Raw genomic sequence first — 18,023 nt, forward strand, 5'->3', positions numbered from 1 at the left:
TTTTTATTTTTACTACAGTAACTCCACATGTATGTGGCACTCCACTGTTCTCAAATGGAAAAATATTTCCATCAAAACCTCGATATGCCACTGAAGATAGTATTACCTTGACCTGTGAGGCGAATTATGTCTTGTTCAATGGTGCAAAATCAATGTTTGTTCACTGCAAAGGAAACAATGTGTGGGATCCTCCTGTACAACCTTGTAAAGGTAAGTCTAGATAAGACTGTCATGGCCTTTCCACAGTTGCTTCACAGGCATGTGCATTAACACAGATGTTGCTTCTACAGATTCTAGGCCCTAGGAAACATTGCCATTAAACTCAAGTTTAAGATAAATAGCTTTTAATTGTCAGCTGTTAGGGTTTCTGCATTGAGGTGAGAGTTTAAGGTTTAAATTTTATCCTTCAATGTATGCAGTGGTTACTATGTAAGATATTTTGCCCAGGAATGGGAGCTACTTTTTCTTGCAAGGGTCTTGGTAGTTATGGAAGTAGTACTTCTCGGAGAGAAGCATAAGTAGTGGCCATAGTTCCCTACTGGCTTTACTAGCCAGGAAGGCCATGGATCCATTTCGCAGCTTGTAGTTTAAATATTTTTCAGGGTTTCTTGAGCTATGGTGTACGTGATGGAGTCTGATGGATGGATTGCACCCTTAGCAAGTTTGCAGATGACACTAAACTGGGAGGAGTGGTAGATATGCTGGAGGGTAGGAATAGGATACAGAGGGACCTAGGAAAATTAGAGGACTGTGCCAAAAGAAACCTGAGGTTCAACAAGGACAAGTGCAGAGTCCTGCACTTAGGATGGAAGAATCCCGTGCACTGCTACAGACTAGGGACCAAGTGGCTGGGCAGCAGTTCTACAGAAAAGGACCTGGGGATTACAGTGAACGAGAAGCTGGATATGAGTCAACAGTGTGCCCTTGTTGCCAAGCAGGCTGACTGCATTTTGGGCTGTACAAGTAGCATTGCCAGCAGATCAAGGGACATGATCATTCCCCTCTATTTGGCATTGGTGAGGCCTCATCTGGAGTACTGTGTCCAGTTTTGGACCCAACACTACAAGAAGGATGTGGAAAAATTTGAGTCCAGCAGAGGGCAACAAATGATTTTAGGGGGCTGGAGTACATGACTTTGAGGAGAGGCTGAGGGAACTGGGATTGTTTAGTCTGCAGAAGAGAAGAATGAGGGGGGGATTTGATAGCTGCTTTCAACTACCTGAAAGGGGGTTCCGAAGAGGATGGATCTAGACTGTTCTCAGTGGTACCTGCTGACAGAACAAGGAGTAATGGTCTCAGGTTGCAATGGGGGAGGTTTTGGTTGGATATTAGGGAAAAACTTTTTCACTAGGAAGGTGGTGAAGCACTGGAATGGGTTACCTAGGGAGGTAGAATCTCTTTCCTTAGGGGTTTTTAAGGTCAGGCTTGACAAAGCCCCGGCTGGGATGATTTAGTTGGGGATTGGTCCTGCTTTGAGCCCGGGGTTGGACTAGACCTCCTGAGGTCCCTCCCAACCCTGATATTCTATGGTTCCTGCTGGTGGATTGTGGAGTGGATAATATGATCTGGTCAGATGGGATTTGTCTTTCCTAGTAAAGCTTGTGTGTGTGTGATTTATTTTTATTTTTATTTTTATTTATATTTATATATATATATATATATATATATATAAATAAATATAAAATCAATGAAGTAAGCTGAGAGCTCTTGGTAATGGTCAGTGCTTGGGGTCTGATGTCGGGGCTGATTAATCTGAGGGCTATGAGAAATAGCTCTGCTAGCTGTGATTAAGACTCACTGATGGCAGAATAGAATGCTTTTTGCTGCCTTCACTGCAGTGACAGTCATGGAAAAACCAATGCTGCTGGCGGGTGGGTTCAAAATATTTTTTATTAATTTGTGTGCTGTCTGCCATAGTTCATCTGTGAACCATGGTGATCATCTTGGTGGTGGAGGAATTGAGCAGCTTGGGGCCAAGGCATCTGTGACAGTGGACGTTAGATGTACTAACTCATTGGCAGCTTGGTCTTGCACATTGAGTGACTTATGGAAGTTTAAAATCTGGAGAGTTCAGGAGTCTTTAGGGGCATACCAGCTGTGGTTGTTCACTGCCCTGGTGGGAAGCAGGAAGGCTCTGATCTTTGCCTGGAGGAGGAGGTGGTGGTGGTGGTCAGACCAGGAGAGTAGCATGTTGGTGGTGTCTCCAATAGGCACGGCTAGGCTCAAGATAGGCTCTAACAATGTCTGGCTGCATGTGTGGGCCCAGAGACTGCCTTGCAGAATCCCATGTAGGGCAAGAGAACACACATTTGTGTAGCATCCGCATTGTCTATGTGGAGTATGAGATCATTAGGACAAGAAATCTTCAGCCCTTGTCCACCACATAGAGTTCAAGCTTAGCTTTCAAAGCTGAACAGAGTTCTCCCTTGCTTATCTGTCCTCCTCTCATTTCCTCACTCCATGCACTTCATCAGTGATGTTAGCCTTGATGCCCTCTGTGACTGCCTTTCTAGCAACTATCATACCTATAAACCATCTTCCTTGAGCTGGTCTGGCAAGACTCCTTATGCAAATCTCTCTTTAGGAGGCTCTTCTAATATGCTTACCAGAAACTCAGGCAAGTAAACTGCTTGCTTATGTCTTTTAGAACATTAGTTCTTTGGACCACTGTCTTTCCCTTTACAACAGAAGGGGAGAGATTAGTAGTTATTCCCTGCACTGACCTTGTCAAAGGACAGTACATTGAGCTGTCCTGTGAATGATAGTTGCCCAGCTTCTGGGTTGTAAGTCCATGGCCAGACAAGATAAATATTTGTAGTAGTGACTCATTAAATTACTTAAAATAAATCTCTTAATAAGAGTCCAGGGCATGTCACCCCTTTATTTTTGCTACAGTAATTCCAAGCGTATGCAGTGCCCCAGCATTCCCAAATGGAAGAATACTTCCATCAAAACCTCAATATGTCACTGGAGATGGTATTACCTTGACCTGTGAGGCAAATTATGTCTTGCTCCATGGTGAAAAATCGATGACTGTTCGCTGCAAAGGAAACAATGTGTGGGATCCTCCTGTACAAACTTGCCTACGTAAGTCTAGATAAGACTGTCATGTTCCTGCTTCAGAGGCACATGCATTAACACAGATGTTGCTTTTGCAAAGTCTAGGCATGAGGAAACTTTTACCTCTTACAAGGTAAATGCAGTTTCTGTACTGGAGGTGGAGTTAACATTTGTTTTACCTTTTTAACTGGACTGAGTGACAAGTATCTTAGAGGTTCTAAAACCATGTGCTTTCATGTCCTCTTAGATCTGTGGCAAAGGACTTTTGTTCACAGGAGCACTGCAGATATGTAATGTCTGTTGCTTTATCATCTGAGAAGCACCTTGATGTAGACAAGTGTGGAATGGGGGGGTTACAGATTTTTTTAAATTTGTGTATTTAAAAGATGAAAACTATTTTAAAGGGTGGGGCATAGCACAGGCACAACTAAAGTTTTTAGTTCAGCTTTAGTCATTTTACATAAAGCTACATTAATGTACCAACAATTAATAGATGCCCTTTAAGTAAGTGAAATGGAATATTTAGTATGTGGGGTTTAAGTTTCATTTAAGTGGAACTTTCACACTAGCTCTGGCTCTCTGCTTCCTTTGTCTGATTTTTTTTTTTCTTCCAGAAAGCCCCCAATGCCAAGAGCACCAAAGAATGCACTTCCCAAAAGGGGAGTGCATGCTGCAGTCCTCATATTGGAGGGGAATAAACTTTTAATAAAGCTCCTTAAGTGACATGACAAACAGCTTTAATAGTTTTTGAGACTTTTTCTGCCCTAGTGCTTTCTCTATTGATGGAGATTAGCTCCACACTGTATGAGGGGCTTGCAGCTTTTTGGTTGGATGGCTATTTTAACTCTTCCAGTGCTTCTCATTAGCTCATCTTCTTAGGATAAGCATTGTATAAATGCCTATAAACAAACAATAGTAAATCACTGGAAATAAACAGGTCATGAGACTGTAAGATTCCTGTCTACATAATGTGGCTGTTTTCCACTCCTTTAGTAAACCAATGCAAAGTTCTCAAACATGAAAAATGTTGAGTAAGTTATGGAACAGGTACTCTGAAATGTGCTTAGTTCTTACCAAACATGTCTTAAAAGTAGCAGAAAGCTCCAATATGGTATATGTATTTTAAAATGCATGTGACTGGAAATATTTTTAAAATGGGACGCCTAATCTCTCTTGCACTTGGGTTTTGTATTACTTGGTTTTAACAAGTGTTTTTTCACGTTTTTATTTTCAGCTGGTTGTCCAGACCTGGTCATCCCTCATGGAAATGTGACGTCTGGAGCAAAACTTTTCTATGTTGTTGGAGACCGTGTTGCAATTGAATGTTCTACGTCCCACATACTGCATGGTGAACCTAATATTCAGTGCACTGATGAATTTCAGTGGAAGCCTGCAATTCCAGAATGTAAACCATGTAAGTATAAATGTGAAATTCTAAAAAATGGTCCCAAAAATATATTCCATATTGTGTGACACCCAAATGCTATCCTGGGATTCAGGAAGTTGTCACTTGGGGGACACATTTTTCCATTGAAGAGGTGGTGATAATGCATCTTGTTTAAGGAGTTTGGGGGTGAGACACAGCTAATCCCTTTTTATTCTAGAGATTTTATTATATATTACCCTTCTATTAGATTTGTTTTTATCTAGACACAGTACCTGGAAGACTGTTCAGTTTCTTATTTTTAATTGCTGCTTGTCCTAATTTAACACTTTTGCTAGATTTTCTTGGAGACAATCCAGTAGAGATTAATATGTGTACACCTGCTTGTAGGCTTGTATAATTACCATGCATGCTCTTAAATTGAATTCGCTTTTTTGTTTACTCTAGATGGGTCCAACACTGTCGTCATCGTTGTTGGTGCTGTTGCTGTTGCTCTTGTTGTTGGTGGTGGTAAGTACCTTAGTAACACCAAATGAGACAGTGAAGCTTGTTTTATTTCATGTCTAGAATGAGTGTTTTACTTCTATTTCAATTCATTGTACATAACTGCAAGAACCTACAGTGATTTGGGTGTTTCCCTGTCATTGAATTACATGCATACGCCTTTTCTATGCTGTAAAGTTCCTGAAAAAACTGATTGGGTGTATGAGCATCAACTGCTATAAATCATAGTTTTAATGTAAAGTGGAGTTTTTCTTTTGTCATCTATAATATGACATGAGCAATATTTTGCTATGTTCTGCAAAGAATTTGAAGCACACTTCTGGCTGTTGGATTTTGTTGGAACTATAATTAGGCAATAACTGGTCCACAATCAACCAGCTGTGCCTCCCTATCTTACAAAAGGTTTTTCTCTCCTCTCCCTCCTTCTTTAGCACTTAGTTTTCAACTTTCTTTTACATTTTTGTGGACTGTGTAAAACAAAGATCCTCTCTTGGACTCTCCCTCCCATTCTTACCTCAATTCTGCAACTCTCTGGCCACCATAGAGCGTGGTTATTTTAACAAGCAGCATTAGGCATAGTCATGAGGTTTACTTACCACTGGTACAACCCCTTGTGGCTGCATCTGGGGATTAACTCTGCTGAGGCTGACATCCCCTTCCATCACTTGCTTATGCCACAGTCCCTCTGGGTCTCTAGGACTTGGTGCTGGCTCTCCAGACAGATCGCTGTACAGCTTTCCCCTTTCAGGGTAACCAAGTCACCAGACCAGGTGTCGTTCCAGGCAGTCTTATGACTCAAGATTGTGCCACTCCTGCAGTGGCTGGTAAGGAAACCCAGGCCCTCCCACTGCTACAGCTTCTAGCTCAGGGACCCTACAATCAAGGGCCAAGGTCTGCACCATCTCAGCTCTTGGTGCCATTTCCATAGGCTGCTTCCTACACTGCCCTCTGCTGGCTTTCTTCTCTCCATCCTTCAGGGTCAGGAGCCTAGGTCTTGGGCTCCTACTGCCCCAAGTTTCCACCTTCTATCTTCACTAAACTCAGACAATGACTGCAGACGTCGATGTTACAGCACTTTTTGCTCACCCTTCCTGGCTTTATAGAAGGCACACCTACTCCTGCCCAGATGGGCACTATCTTCAGTTAGTGCTTGTCAGTCAAGTCCAATGCAGCCTACCAAGTTAATTAGTCCCTTCTGAGCCACCTTAACCCCTTCATGGGTGGTTGTCTATGATAAGGTGTTCACGTTACTTCTTAAAGAATTACAGTGAACTCCCTGTAATGCAATGGATGCAGCTGCTTTACCATTTTGGGTCTGTGCTTTTCCTCTCCCCTGAGATGATCAGTTCACTAGCTTAGTGTGCCTTTGAGCACTAAGTGAGTATTTAATACTTTTGATTAAAGATTCAGAGGTGGGGGTGGGGGAGGTTGTACTATGGCTGAACACCTTACGTTGCCAAAAAAAGCATTATGAATGTCACTTCTACACCTGTGAAGCTTGTTAATTGCGGGTGTGTTCTTGGGCTAACAGTGACTTGTCACCCAACTACATTTTTTTTTTCTTTTCCTTTTCAAGTAATTGGTGTGGCAGTTTATAGGAAAAAACGTTCACAGGAAGGGTAAGTCTACACCTGTTTTTGTCAACTTCCTGATACTTTTTTTTTTTTTGCATGAGCAAGTACTGTAGCTTCTTGAGCTTTTCATTAGCCTAGTAACACATGAAAAATTCTAGCTTTTCATCTACTGTTATAAATTGTCAGAGTTGAAGCTATATTCTCACTTGGCTCTGATCATTACCCACATAAAAGCTGTGAATTAACCTTAAGGACTGCCTGACTATATGGGAAAATATCATGTGCATTTAAGCTCATAATGCCACTACATAAATCCATGGTACACCCACACCTTGAAGGATGCATGCAATTCTGGTCACCATCTCAAAAAAGATATTAAAATTGTAAGACTATAGAGAGGGCAACAAAGGATGATGAGGGGTATGTAACAGCTTCTGTATGAGGAGAGATTAAAAAGACAGACTGGTCAGCTTGGAAAAGACCCAACTGGGGGTGGGGGAATATAATTTAGAAAATCATGACTGGTGAGGAGAAAGTGTTTACCCCTTCACATAACACAAGAACTAGGAGTCCTCTGATGAAATTAGTAAGGGAGTACTGCACACAACCTGTGGAACTCATTGCCAGGGGATGTCATGAAGGCCAAAAGTATAACTGGGTTCAAGAAAGAAAAGTTTATGGAAGAGATGTGCATCAATGGCTATTAGCCACAATGGTCAGGGACACAACCCCACGCTCTGAGTGTTCCTAAACTTTCAAGTGCCAGAGCCTGGGACTGAACAACAGGGGGTGAATCACTCTAAATTGCCCTATTCTGTCCATTCCCCCTGAAGCATTTGGCACTGGCCACTGTCAGACAGGATACTGGGCTAGATGGACTGCTAGTCTGACTGAATCCAGCCATTCTGAGGTAGGCTTAGTTCTGACAAAGGATCCTAGGAATACTGTACGATATTTTCTCGTGGAAGGAATATGCCTATGCCCTGCTCAGAAGTACACCAATTTTTTTTCCCCCCAGTAATTTAGATAGTAGCACATGCTTGTGCCATTATCAGTTTTTGTTACTTTGCTGCATCCAGGGCAGCTGACTTCATTAGGGAAGAATCTGAAAGACACTGCTTGTCTATTCAAAATATTTTATTTTTTTATGTTTGTTTCTCAAAAGTATCTTTTTCATCTAATCAAGAAGCCATTTGATTAAATGTTTTTAACAGGTAAATTAAATCCCCCTACAACACAAGGCAAAGCTAAAACAGCATGCACTTCTAAAAAAAAGTATTGTATAAAATAAAAACTGAACATTACATACAATTCATAATACATAATAGTTGGTAGTATAGAAAAAACAAGATGTGTAGTATTTAAATTTTGAAACTACCCAATAAATACAAGTATTTGACATTTAATTTGTATAGATTTCTAGCAAACCTGTATAGTGACAGAAGTAATTTTTTTAATTAAATAAGAAAATAGTGAACATTAGAACCAGACCTTGCTCTGGGAACAGTGGCCCCTGCATCCATGTAGTTCTCAGGCAAGGACTGGAGCCTAACTTCTTAATTCGTAAGTTTCCTCTTTGTAATACCTTGCATATATTTTTCTTGAAGTCCACTTTCTAGGACAAGTTATTTAATTTGCTTTTTACTGTGGTAAGCGTTTGTTAGAATCTTGTGGAGGGATGGGGTTGGGGACACAACATACTTTCAAAAATATTTAGCATAGAGAAATTCAAAGGGCTATAAAGAACCAAGTACAGGGCTTAAGCCTCATTTCAGCAAAGCACTTCAGAATTTACTTGTAAGTCAACCGTACTGTTTGCCTGGTTAAAGTTGAGGCATGTGTTGTAAGTGCTTTGCTAGATCCAGGGCATTAGTGCACCGTGTGTGGTTTGGTTTGTTTTTTTCCCATTAAATATGCTCTCCATGAACCTCTGACGCATTAAAAAAGAGAGAGCCAGGTTAACAAATCAGAATGAGGTTTATGCCCCCACTTGTCTTCTGTGAAGGGGGAGTGGGGAGGGGAATTTTAAAACTGAGACCTTCAACAGACTGTTTTGGCTCCAATATTTGATATAGACTAGAGCTTATTTTGGAAATCACCGCAGGCACCAAACTCTGTATTCGGTTTCTAAACTTCTTAAGGATCCCATAAAAACATATCTCACCAGCCATTTCCCTCCACTCCCTTGGGCTTCACTCACCATTCATAGAGACTATTAATCAATTAGACTTCTTCCCCCCTCTCCCACCCCGCTGTTCAGCGCATACCAAACCGATGAAAACGGCAAAGGAGCATGCATTTTAAATGTTAAAGTACCAGATGAAAATGAAGCATCTGCATTAAAGAATTAATTGAAACATGAAAAGGTATTGTTTAAATTTCCTTTCCACTTGAAAATGTCCAAATTAGATGGCTTATTCATATTTCCAAGGGAAATGTGGTATGTAACTGCTATGTATTAGGTGAAGACCACAACCTATTTTCATAGGTCTTCCTGTATGGTATGTATGTTTCATTTTTTTGTTTGTTTTTTGGACTAATTCATTCTCATGTGTTATCTCTTTTGATAAAAAGAGAAATATGGTCACTTAAAACCAAACTGCATCTTATAAGGACCACTGTACATCACCAGGTTTGAAGTGTTTTTTAAAGGCATGCTTGAAATATTTCAGATTTTCATTTTAAAGTATTAGTGGCTTTAGTTTTTCAGTAAAATTGATTTAATAAAATACTTCCTCATAATAACTAAGGAGTAATCATAGAAAGGTAGGTCTGGATGAAACTGCAAGATGTCATCTAGTCCAGCCCAGTTTTGTCCAATCTGTTCTCAGAAGCCTCTAATGATGGGGGCTCCACAACTTCCTTTGGAAGACTATTCTAGTGCTTAACTATTCTTATAGTTAGAAAGTTTTTCCTAATAGCCAATCTAAATCTTCCTTGGTACAGATTAAGCCCATTACTGCTTGTCCACCTTCAGTGGACATGAAGAACAATTGATCACCGTCCTCTTAGAAACAAAACGTGTTAAATGTAAACTACTAAAAATGGAAAGTTTTAAAAAAGTTTTGACCTTGGTAAGGAAACTGTTTCTATGCTTGTTGCGTTTAAATTAAGAGCAACATTTTTCCTTTTGCATAGTAAAAGCTGTACTAAGCCAATGTTCAGTTGTAAACTTTAGAAAGAATCATAACATTTTGTTCAGAGTTAAACACTTCAGTTATGAACAACCTCCATTCCCAAGTTGTTCACAACTGAGGTTCTACTGTACTTGATACAAAACCTGTATAATTGGCAACAATTATGGTTATTCTTACACCTGAGTTGAGTCAAAATGTTTATTTCAATCATAACAGAACAAGGGACCAACCTGCTGCTTTTCACTGTGCTCAGTGATGACAAAGTTCTGGCAGTGTTTTTAATACTCTCTAAATTTTACATGCAGAGATAACAAAACCATCCTTTGAAACCAGGGTTTCCTTTATCCCAGTCTCAAATCCTATAGTATAGTATGACTTCCAAGAAAGTGGTAGTAATGGATTGGAGACCAAACATCTCAATCCTGGCTGCTTCCAAAAGGTTTATTGGAAGGACATTCAGTTAAAAAAAAAAAAAAAAAAAGGTTAAACTGTTTTCTGTATTGTAACTTCAATAAATGTAGTTTCAAGTTGGACAGTCTGGGCTACAAATTACATCCCTTCCAGCCCATGTACCGTTGTAGGACAGTCTTTGACTACTTTAGAGTGGTGTTTCTCGTTAAGACTGTAGATTAGCTTGTGCCTCTCTCCTTGTGGGAAGAAGGTGCTCTGATTATCTTTTGTTGTGAAATCTAGACATAGATAGTGGTCATTTCTGTATCTCCTGGGCAGGACATGGTGATCTGAAGCAACAGCAATAAGAGGTGTTTACAGTGGTAACTTCTGAATTCCAGTTTGCAATTGCCAGGAACTGCCCACTGGAGCAAAAACACTTCTTGGCCCTTATTCTAATCTTCCCCCCCCCCCCCCCCCAAAAAAAAAAAAAAAGGTAGATGGAAAGGATCCAATGTTTGGTCTGAAAGTCTCGGCTTAATTTAATAATCCTTTAATTTTTAGATATTCTAAATACTGACACACTCAGTTGTGGGTACACATTGGGATTTAAATCCTCGGATGTTGGGGTGCTAACCATAACGTCATTGGACCACAAAAATGAAAGAATTTTGCTCAAAACTGTGTTTTTAGGGCAGCTTTTGGTTCTTAATTTATGCCACTGGTTCACATGCCTCCACCAGTCCTCAGTCTGCTTAAGGAAGTGATTTCTCAGGAGCATGGGATTCCTAGCTAATAATTCTAAAATAAACACTGTTAAATTCTTAGTGTTTTGCAGTTACCAACATTGTGACAATCTCTTCAGCAACCAAAATAATCCATATAACAAATGCATGTCAGGAGAGCAGAAATGCAGGTTGTTAGCAATTATCAAGCTGCTAATGACAAGTTTAAAAAAAAAAAGTCGTAGGAGCCTATTTACGTTTTAACTTTTTTTTTTTTGAGTGTACCAGCAGCCAGTATATCTCTGAAGTAACAGAAAAGCTGACTTGGAAAATATCACCAGTTTAGTCATAACATGGGAAAATGTGCTAACTTACTAGTTAAAATTAATGAGATTATATGAAAAATCAATTCTAATTCTTGTTTTTGCAGGAAACATGACTCCACTTCACTTACTGCTCAATACACTGCGTGTAAAACCTGATTGGTGGGGAAGGAGCAGTGGTGAAAGATGTCTTACAGATGGAGAAAGGACTGCATTTGCACTATTTCTAATGGAATATTTAGCCCCTACTTTCACCAGAATTGAAGATGCTTTTATCTTAATTTTTCTTCTCCTTTTGTGATTGACTGTTATAAGCATCTACTGCATTTTTACCAAGGCACAAAGCCAGAACGTATACCAATGCCATCCCCTTTAGCTCACCTGTCTGTGTCTGAAATTAACTTATAAAAAGCTTCATGCCCATAGCGGTCTCCCAGCAGCCTGGAACACTAAAACTGTGCCTTCAGGCCACCTGCCTTCTTTCTCTGCCATGCAGCATCTGCTTGCTTCCAGAAGAGACTATGCAATGAGAGAGTGCTTGGTAGGTTCTTCATATGATTTATATTGCATTAGTGGCCATATTGTTTAAATTACCTAAGTACCTCTATTTTAGGAAGCCTGTTGAAAGAGACAGTGCTTAACTTATTTTTCATAAGTTAAGTTTTGTACATTATTCCCTTTATATTTGCAAGAAAGAAATACGAAAACTAAACTTCTCGTGTCCACTGCTTTTGGATATACTGTGCATCTAAATCAGGTTTTTGTAACCTTTCTGTTAAGGCAATTAATTGGTCTTGGTGTGCAACATTGGGGAGCCTGGGTAGTAATTCTGTCCCAGTTAAGACTGTAAATGACCACCTTGAATGGGGAATCAAGAGAATGACCACATCAGAAACATTTGTTACCTCTCAGATTAGCTAGCTAATGAAGGTTTCCCACTAGAAGTGACAGAAGATACTTAATTGGACAAAGTGCTGGCAAATACACTTTTTAATTGCAATATAAATACAATCTTTTGTTTTTCCTTGTTAAAGGGCCAGCCAACACTTGTCAGCTGAAACAGCTCAAAAAATTACATTAGAGATCTTGGATAGGGAGTTGGATTCTTGGTGCATATCTGAAATCACATACTTAAATCTGTTCCCCGAGCATTGGCTCTGAATTAGCTGCTGAGTTCAGTCCAAGCTTTGACTTGTAATGTATAATATTACGAAAATATTGTCATGATCTGTCTATCTCCTAGCAATGTGTGGCTAAGCTAATAAACCTTTTCTCTTACCACAGACCATGTAGGCAGTTTGGTTATAGGTTCATTTTCCCACAGAAAGAAGGAAGTGCACTTTAAGTGTTTTTATTTCAGATCGTCATTGTTCTGTGTGATATGGATGTATATATTTGTATTAGTACCAGAACTGTTCTATGGGATCATATTTATTCAAACAGTAATAAACAGTGGGGCAAGCTTAACGAGGAAGGGGCTAGATTCACAAAGTCTAGGTGGGCTGTGCAATGAATGGGACTCACAGAAACCAGCCTGTTAAGATGCTCCTTGTACAAGGTAGCCTGTAGGTGGTACAAAGCCATGGGGTTTGTGCTAAGCTCACCCCTCTCTGAGATTGGCACCTCCCTCCTGTGAAGTACGTACACTGTTTTTGCAAGAAGAGGAGCAGGGTTGTTGAAGCTCCCATACACTCATTCACCATTTACTCATCATGTAACAGCTTCTACATTGGTCCAGCAAGAAGGAGTAAGCAAGTATCTGAGAGAGGAGACTTGAACCACAGGTCACTGGGCTAACCATTAGAAGGTAAATCTGTGCCCTCTGCTCATTTTGTGTAAGCTCATCTGTGGGGCCTGATCCAGAAGGCAAGGTTTGAGCATGCTTACCTGATAGGGCCCCACAGATGAGTTAAAGGACCATCTACCTTTTCCTGGTTTATGCACTGTTCTGGGGCTTTGCCACTTTAGGTAACTAAAGCCTGTTACATGCCTACATCCTTTTGTGAATCTAGCCCAAAAGGCAAACTAAAAGCTACTCTGATAAGCAAAAGATTAGACCAGCTGGGACCCTGGTCCTGCAAAGACTTACATAGTGGGTCTATTCACAATGTGTACAGGGTATATATGAGATGCCTATATCAATCACTGGATTGTTTTATAGTGCCTTTAAGTGTTATTGGGGAGCTTTGTAAAATGCTACAGTATGAATTTAATCATCTTCTGAACACAAGAAGGATTTGTCTTGATGTAAAATCTAGTATCAACTTGTATTCTTAATAAAGTGATTTTTTTAAAGTGTTTGTCACTGAAATTTGCCTTTGATTTTTAAGTAATATGTCATGTGACAACTGGCCTGACGTCGCAATTTCACTCAATTTTTTATTTTTAAAAAATAAGGGGTTTGATCAATCATTTTACAGGGGTAAAAATACTCTGGGTTGTCCTGAATCAAAAGAGTTACTTGCATATCTCTACTCAATACATGTGTTATAGTACTTTGCAGCCCAGTAAGTCTACAGTGAGTGTATTTCCATCCAGCAGGCAGATTAAATATTACTTAAAACTGCATTATTGCATGTGTTGAATAAGATAAATTTAACAGTTAAATTTATGATGGAAACTGGACTGGGGACATGAGAAGAAACCATGCTTTGCTTGTGTGAGCCAGAGGGCAATACCAGCTTGATTTTAAAGAAAAACTAAATCAAAGTAGACCATCCAGATTTGAAAGACAAATAACTGTTTTACTGGTTTGCAAGTCCACAAGAAGGTAGATGTATTTTTTTTATATAGATATCTGCACCTTGTTCACTGAATAGGAAGAATCTGAACTACTGAACCTTCACTAGAGCTCTTCCTACCAGTTCAACAGAATACAACCACAAATATTACATTAATACACATACTTACAGCATTCTGGGACCCCCCTGATGTGAATGTGCTTGTGGAGAGGGGAAAAACTGAGTTTCCATTAGTGTTGCTTTTCCCCCTACATCATAACCGATTTCAAATGGTGCTAGACAAAAACAAAAAACTCTGAACACCAAGAGAGATCGGTCAGCCTGTGTAAGAGACATTTTCCCAGCTCAAAGGGGGGGGGGTCATCTAGGTCACAGCCACAGGTCCATTTGAGAAAAAACAGCTCTGCTTCTGGACATGCCACAAAAGCCTCTGAAAAATAGTCAGTCTGAAGAAACTAGTCTACCCCAGAACTCCGTATCAAATATGGAAGGGTTATGGCTTTATTGTAACAGGAGCTATTGGAAATAGGTTACTGTTTAAAGAACAAAAATTCAAGGATTACTACTTTTCTCAAGAAAATAGCTTGATATTCAGTACATGAGCTTCCACCACCTACTGGTAAGAGAAGGGTTCAGAACTTCAGAGGTGCTGAGTACCTACAGCTCCCAATGACTTCACTACTGAAAAGCAGCCTCTAAAATGAATGCCATGATTTATTATGGCAGTAATGGATATGAAGTTACCCATCATACCAGTCACTTAAGTTTCCCATATTAGCAGGTTGTGTGAATACTGAAAAGCAATTAGGACTGTATCTACATAAGTGTTTTTGCTATGGATACTTTGAAGTATGAGGATGTACAAAGGTAACTTACTGATTTCAACAGGCATTATCTTTGGGGCTCCCATCCATTATGCTCATGCTTAATTGGGTAAAAATGTAAGGAAGATAACTAAACTGACACACACAAGGGATGCTTCAAAATGTGCCACTCAGGCTATTTACCAGGCTAAAACTAATCTGAAGAGTTGATCCATTTGATGAAGTTAGCAGGCTGCTTCTGGGATCTTCTTTTCCCATGCTGCAATTCTTGCTCCTAGAACACTGATTTCAAATGGTGCTAGATACAAAGATGGGAAAATCTAAGCCACCATGTGAAACCAGCTTCCAGAAGAAGACGACATCTCTGCGAGGCCAAAATCTAAGACAGAAAAATAGCCTTCTTCCAAGGTTTTTAAATTACATCAGTAGATCAGCCACAGCTGTGAGAGCAAACTATGGCAAGTGCTGACAAACTTTTTAGATAACAGCATTAGTCTAGAGAGAGAGAGACAGGACCTTCTGTATAATAAAACAGGTATCCTACCACTGATAATGCTTTTCAAGGAAATCAAAGTGGAATTATAGCAAATACAGTAACTCCCCACTTAACATCGTTTCAATCTTACATCCCTGCTCCATTACAGAACATGCTCCATTTAAAGCTGTGCAATGCTTTGCAATAATGTCAGCCTGCTTTGTTCACAGCTGGCAGCCCCCAATCAGTTCTATGTGTGCCCCCTGCTGACTGGCAGACCCTATGGATCAGCGCCTTCTGCCTCCTGCCCAGGGCAATCAGCTGGTTTGTGATGTTCAGGATGCAGGGTGAGCCTGCGCCAAGTCCTTGCTCCTCCCTCCTGAACACAGCAAACCAGCTGATTGTCACAGACAGGAGGGAGGGGGGAGGCGCAAGGACCCGTCCTGCAGAGTAAAGGGCGTGGGGGAGAGAAGAGGCAGGTTAAGGCTGGCTTGCAAATCCTGAGGGATGATGATCCTGACAGGGAACACAGCTCCCATGTGCTTCGGGGAGTTGGTCAGCTAATGACTTGCTATAAAGAAATTTACCAAGGGGGGGGGGGGGAAGGAAAAACAACAATCTCTAGGTGTGTTTTTTCAAGTTCAGCAAGAGGCACAGCCTGACAATCCACGCACTGACTCCACCACCTCAACCAAGCTTCATACTCAGTAATGATGACTGACTGTAGTATTGAATTGTTTAAAACTTTTAAATTGCTTGTTTAAAAATTATATAATGCCTTTTGTCTGGCAACATTTTTTCTCCTGGAACCTAACTCCCCCGCAACCTTACTTACATTAATTCTTATGGGGAAATTGTATTCACTTATGTTCCTGAAAAATGCAACTTTAAGCAAAATGATGTTAAATAACTACAACATTAAGTGAGGTGTTACCATACTTATCCATCGACATATATAGTAAATAGTTAAAAAAACACACCTGAAAATGAATAGCATAGCAAACTAATCATGCAATGTAAATATCCACACTTCTTTTAGTCTAAATGTTGTTACAGGATTCTTGTTCCATTTGAGAAACCACTGAACTTGGAGGAGGTTTGAATGCCTCAGCTCAATTGCCTTTGTCCCTTAGTTCAGGCTGAGGCTTCGTCTACACCTAACGCTTAGGCCAACCTAGGTACATCACTCAAGGATGTGAAAAATCCACACCCCTGAGAGAGACAGTTAAGCCAACCAAAGCCTCACTATAGACAACCAAGGGGGTGGATATACTAGAGGATAAAATCCTTCAGTCTCTGTAGCAAATGTTTACCCGGCCTGTGGCAGCTGGTCTTCTGCAGTGTACATACGTACGTACGCACGCACACACACACTCACTCACTCTCAGGGTAGGTCTATACTTATCACGCGGGTTCGACTTCTCGGAGTTTGAACTATCGCGTCTAATCAAACTCCCCACGCGCTCCGGTCGACTCCGGAACTCCACCACCGGAGTTCGATCCCACGGCGTCAGGACGGGTAAGTCAGTAGCTATTCGCGTAGCTGAAGTCGCGTACCTTAGTTTGATCCCCCCCGTAGTGCAGACCAGGCCTCATTCACGTATCCAGATGTGTGTACAGCCACACCGTCCTCCTTTCAGTAATAGTGAAAATAGGCCTATATTTTTTATTTTTTTACTTGTGATCACATCTGTCACCGAATTTTTTTTTAAACCAACGTACTTATAAATACAGACATGCTCGAAGCATATATAGCGTTTGTAAAGACAGAGCCATAGGTTTGTACCAGTTCTGCATGTGAGATTTGCCACGAATGCAAATCTGTTTTTAAAGAAGAAAGCATAGGTACAGGAAGTACATCTGATCTTGCTGGCTAGAGGTCTGCAGTTCCACAGACTGACTTTCTGGGGGTGGAAAACAGCTTTGCGTTCTTCAAAAAAGATTACCAGGGCTTCATGGGAACCATGCTCAGTACCAGAAAAATAAGTAAGGGCTATGAGAAGAGCACTGAAAGTATCCTCTTACTAAATCATTCTTTGTCCTTAATGGAAGACACCACCTTAACTAAAGAACATTGAGTCAATTTATTTTTTTTTTTTTTTGCTAAAATGGTCACTGTCTCAACTTGTAGGTGTGTCAATAGGAGAGTGAAAAGAGCAAAACACCATGTAAGGATCATTAGCCCAGTGTGGCTGGGCGCCTATCTTTAAACATGTTTGTAGCTGTTTAAACTGAAGATGCTTCCAACTAAAAGGATTTATTATAGAGTTTGATAGGTCAGCGTGGATGGATCTGAACAGTGTTCTACCACAGACAACCGCTGATCCGGTCATTTGCCTGATGAATCAACTTATGGCTGACAAGTCCAATGCGAGAATGACACAGCTTGTTACAAATTTCAAATCCATGCATTGTCTGAGTTGGAGTCCAAGATTACAGCACACTTCCTTCTTTCTCACTTTGCTTTCATTCTCTGGGTCAAAGTTGCTTCGTGATGAGCAGCACCCACTGCCAGATGGATTCGATAGGATTCTGCTCACTTCTCCCAGCTTTTTATATTGATGTTGAACGACTTCATATAATTTTTGCACATATTTTGGGGGGACCATCATAAAAGGCAACCACTTTCTAGAGCCATCTCAAAACTCACTTTAAAAAATATTCTTTGGGATACGGTCTCCTCCCATTCTTCCGTCATGACCAAGCCATCGCAACCTCTCTTCTTGATAGTGGTTTCTAAGTGTGTCAGTCCTGCACACTCCAGCACCTCTGTGTTTGGTATTTTGTCTTTCCACTTAACTTCCAGGATCTTGTGTAGGCATCTTATGTGGAAGCTATTCAGTCTCCTGCTGTGCCTACCACATGTAGCCCACATTTCTGACAGCA

General features: G+C 40.5%; 1 long non-coding RNA gene across 1 annotated transcript; it reads left to right on the plus strand.

Annotated features, from left to right (window-relative positions):
• Positions 1-12,239: 12,239 nt before the first annotated feature.
• On the plus strand, positions 12,240-13,397 carry LOC120403920. Its single transcript, XR_005597797.1, has 2 exons — positions 12,240-12,881; positions 13,002-13,397. It is a non-coding gene; the product is annotated as an uncharacterized LOC120403920 (long non-coding RNA).
• Positions 13,398-18,023: the final 4,626 nt, after the last annotated feature.

Source organism: Mauremys reevesii, linkage group 4 (assembly GCF_016161935.1).
Source record: "Mauremys reevesii isolate NIE-2019 linkage group 4, ASM1616193v1, whole genome shotgun sequence".
In the NCBI taxonomy this organism is placed as follows: Eukaryota; Metazoa; Chordata; order Testudines; family Geoemydidae; genus Mauremys; species Mauremys reevesii.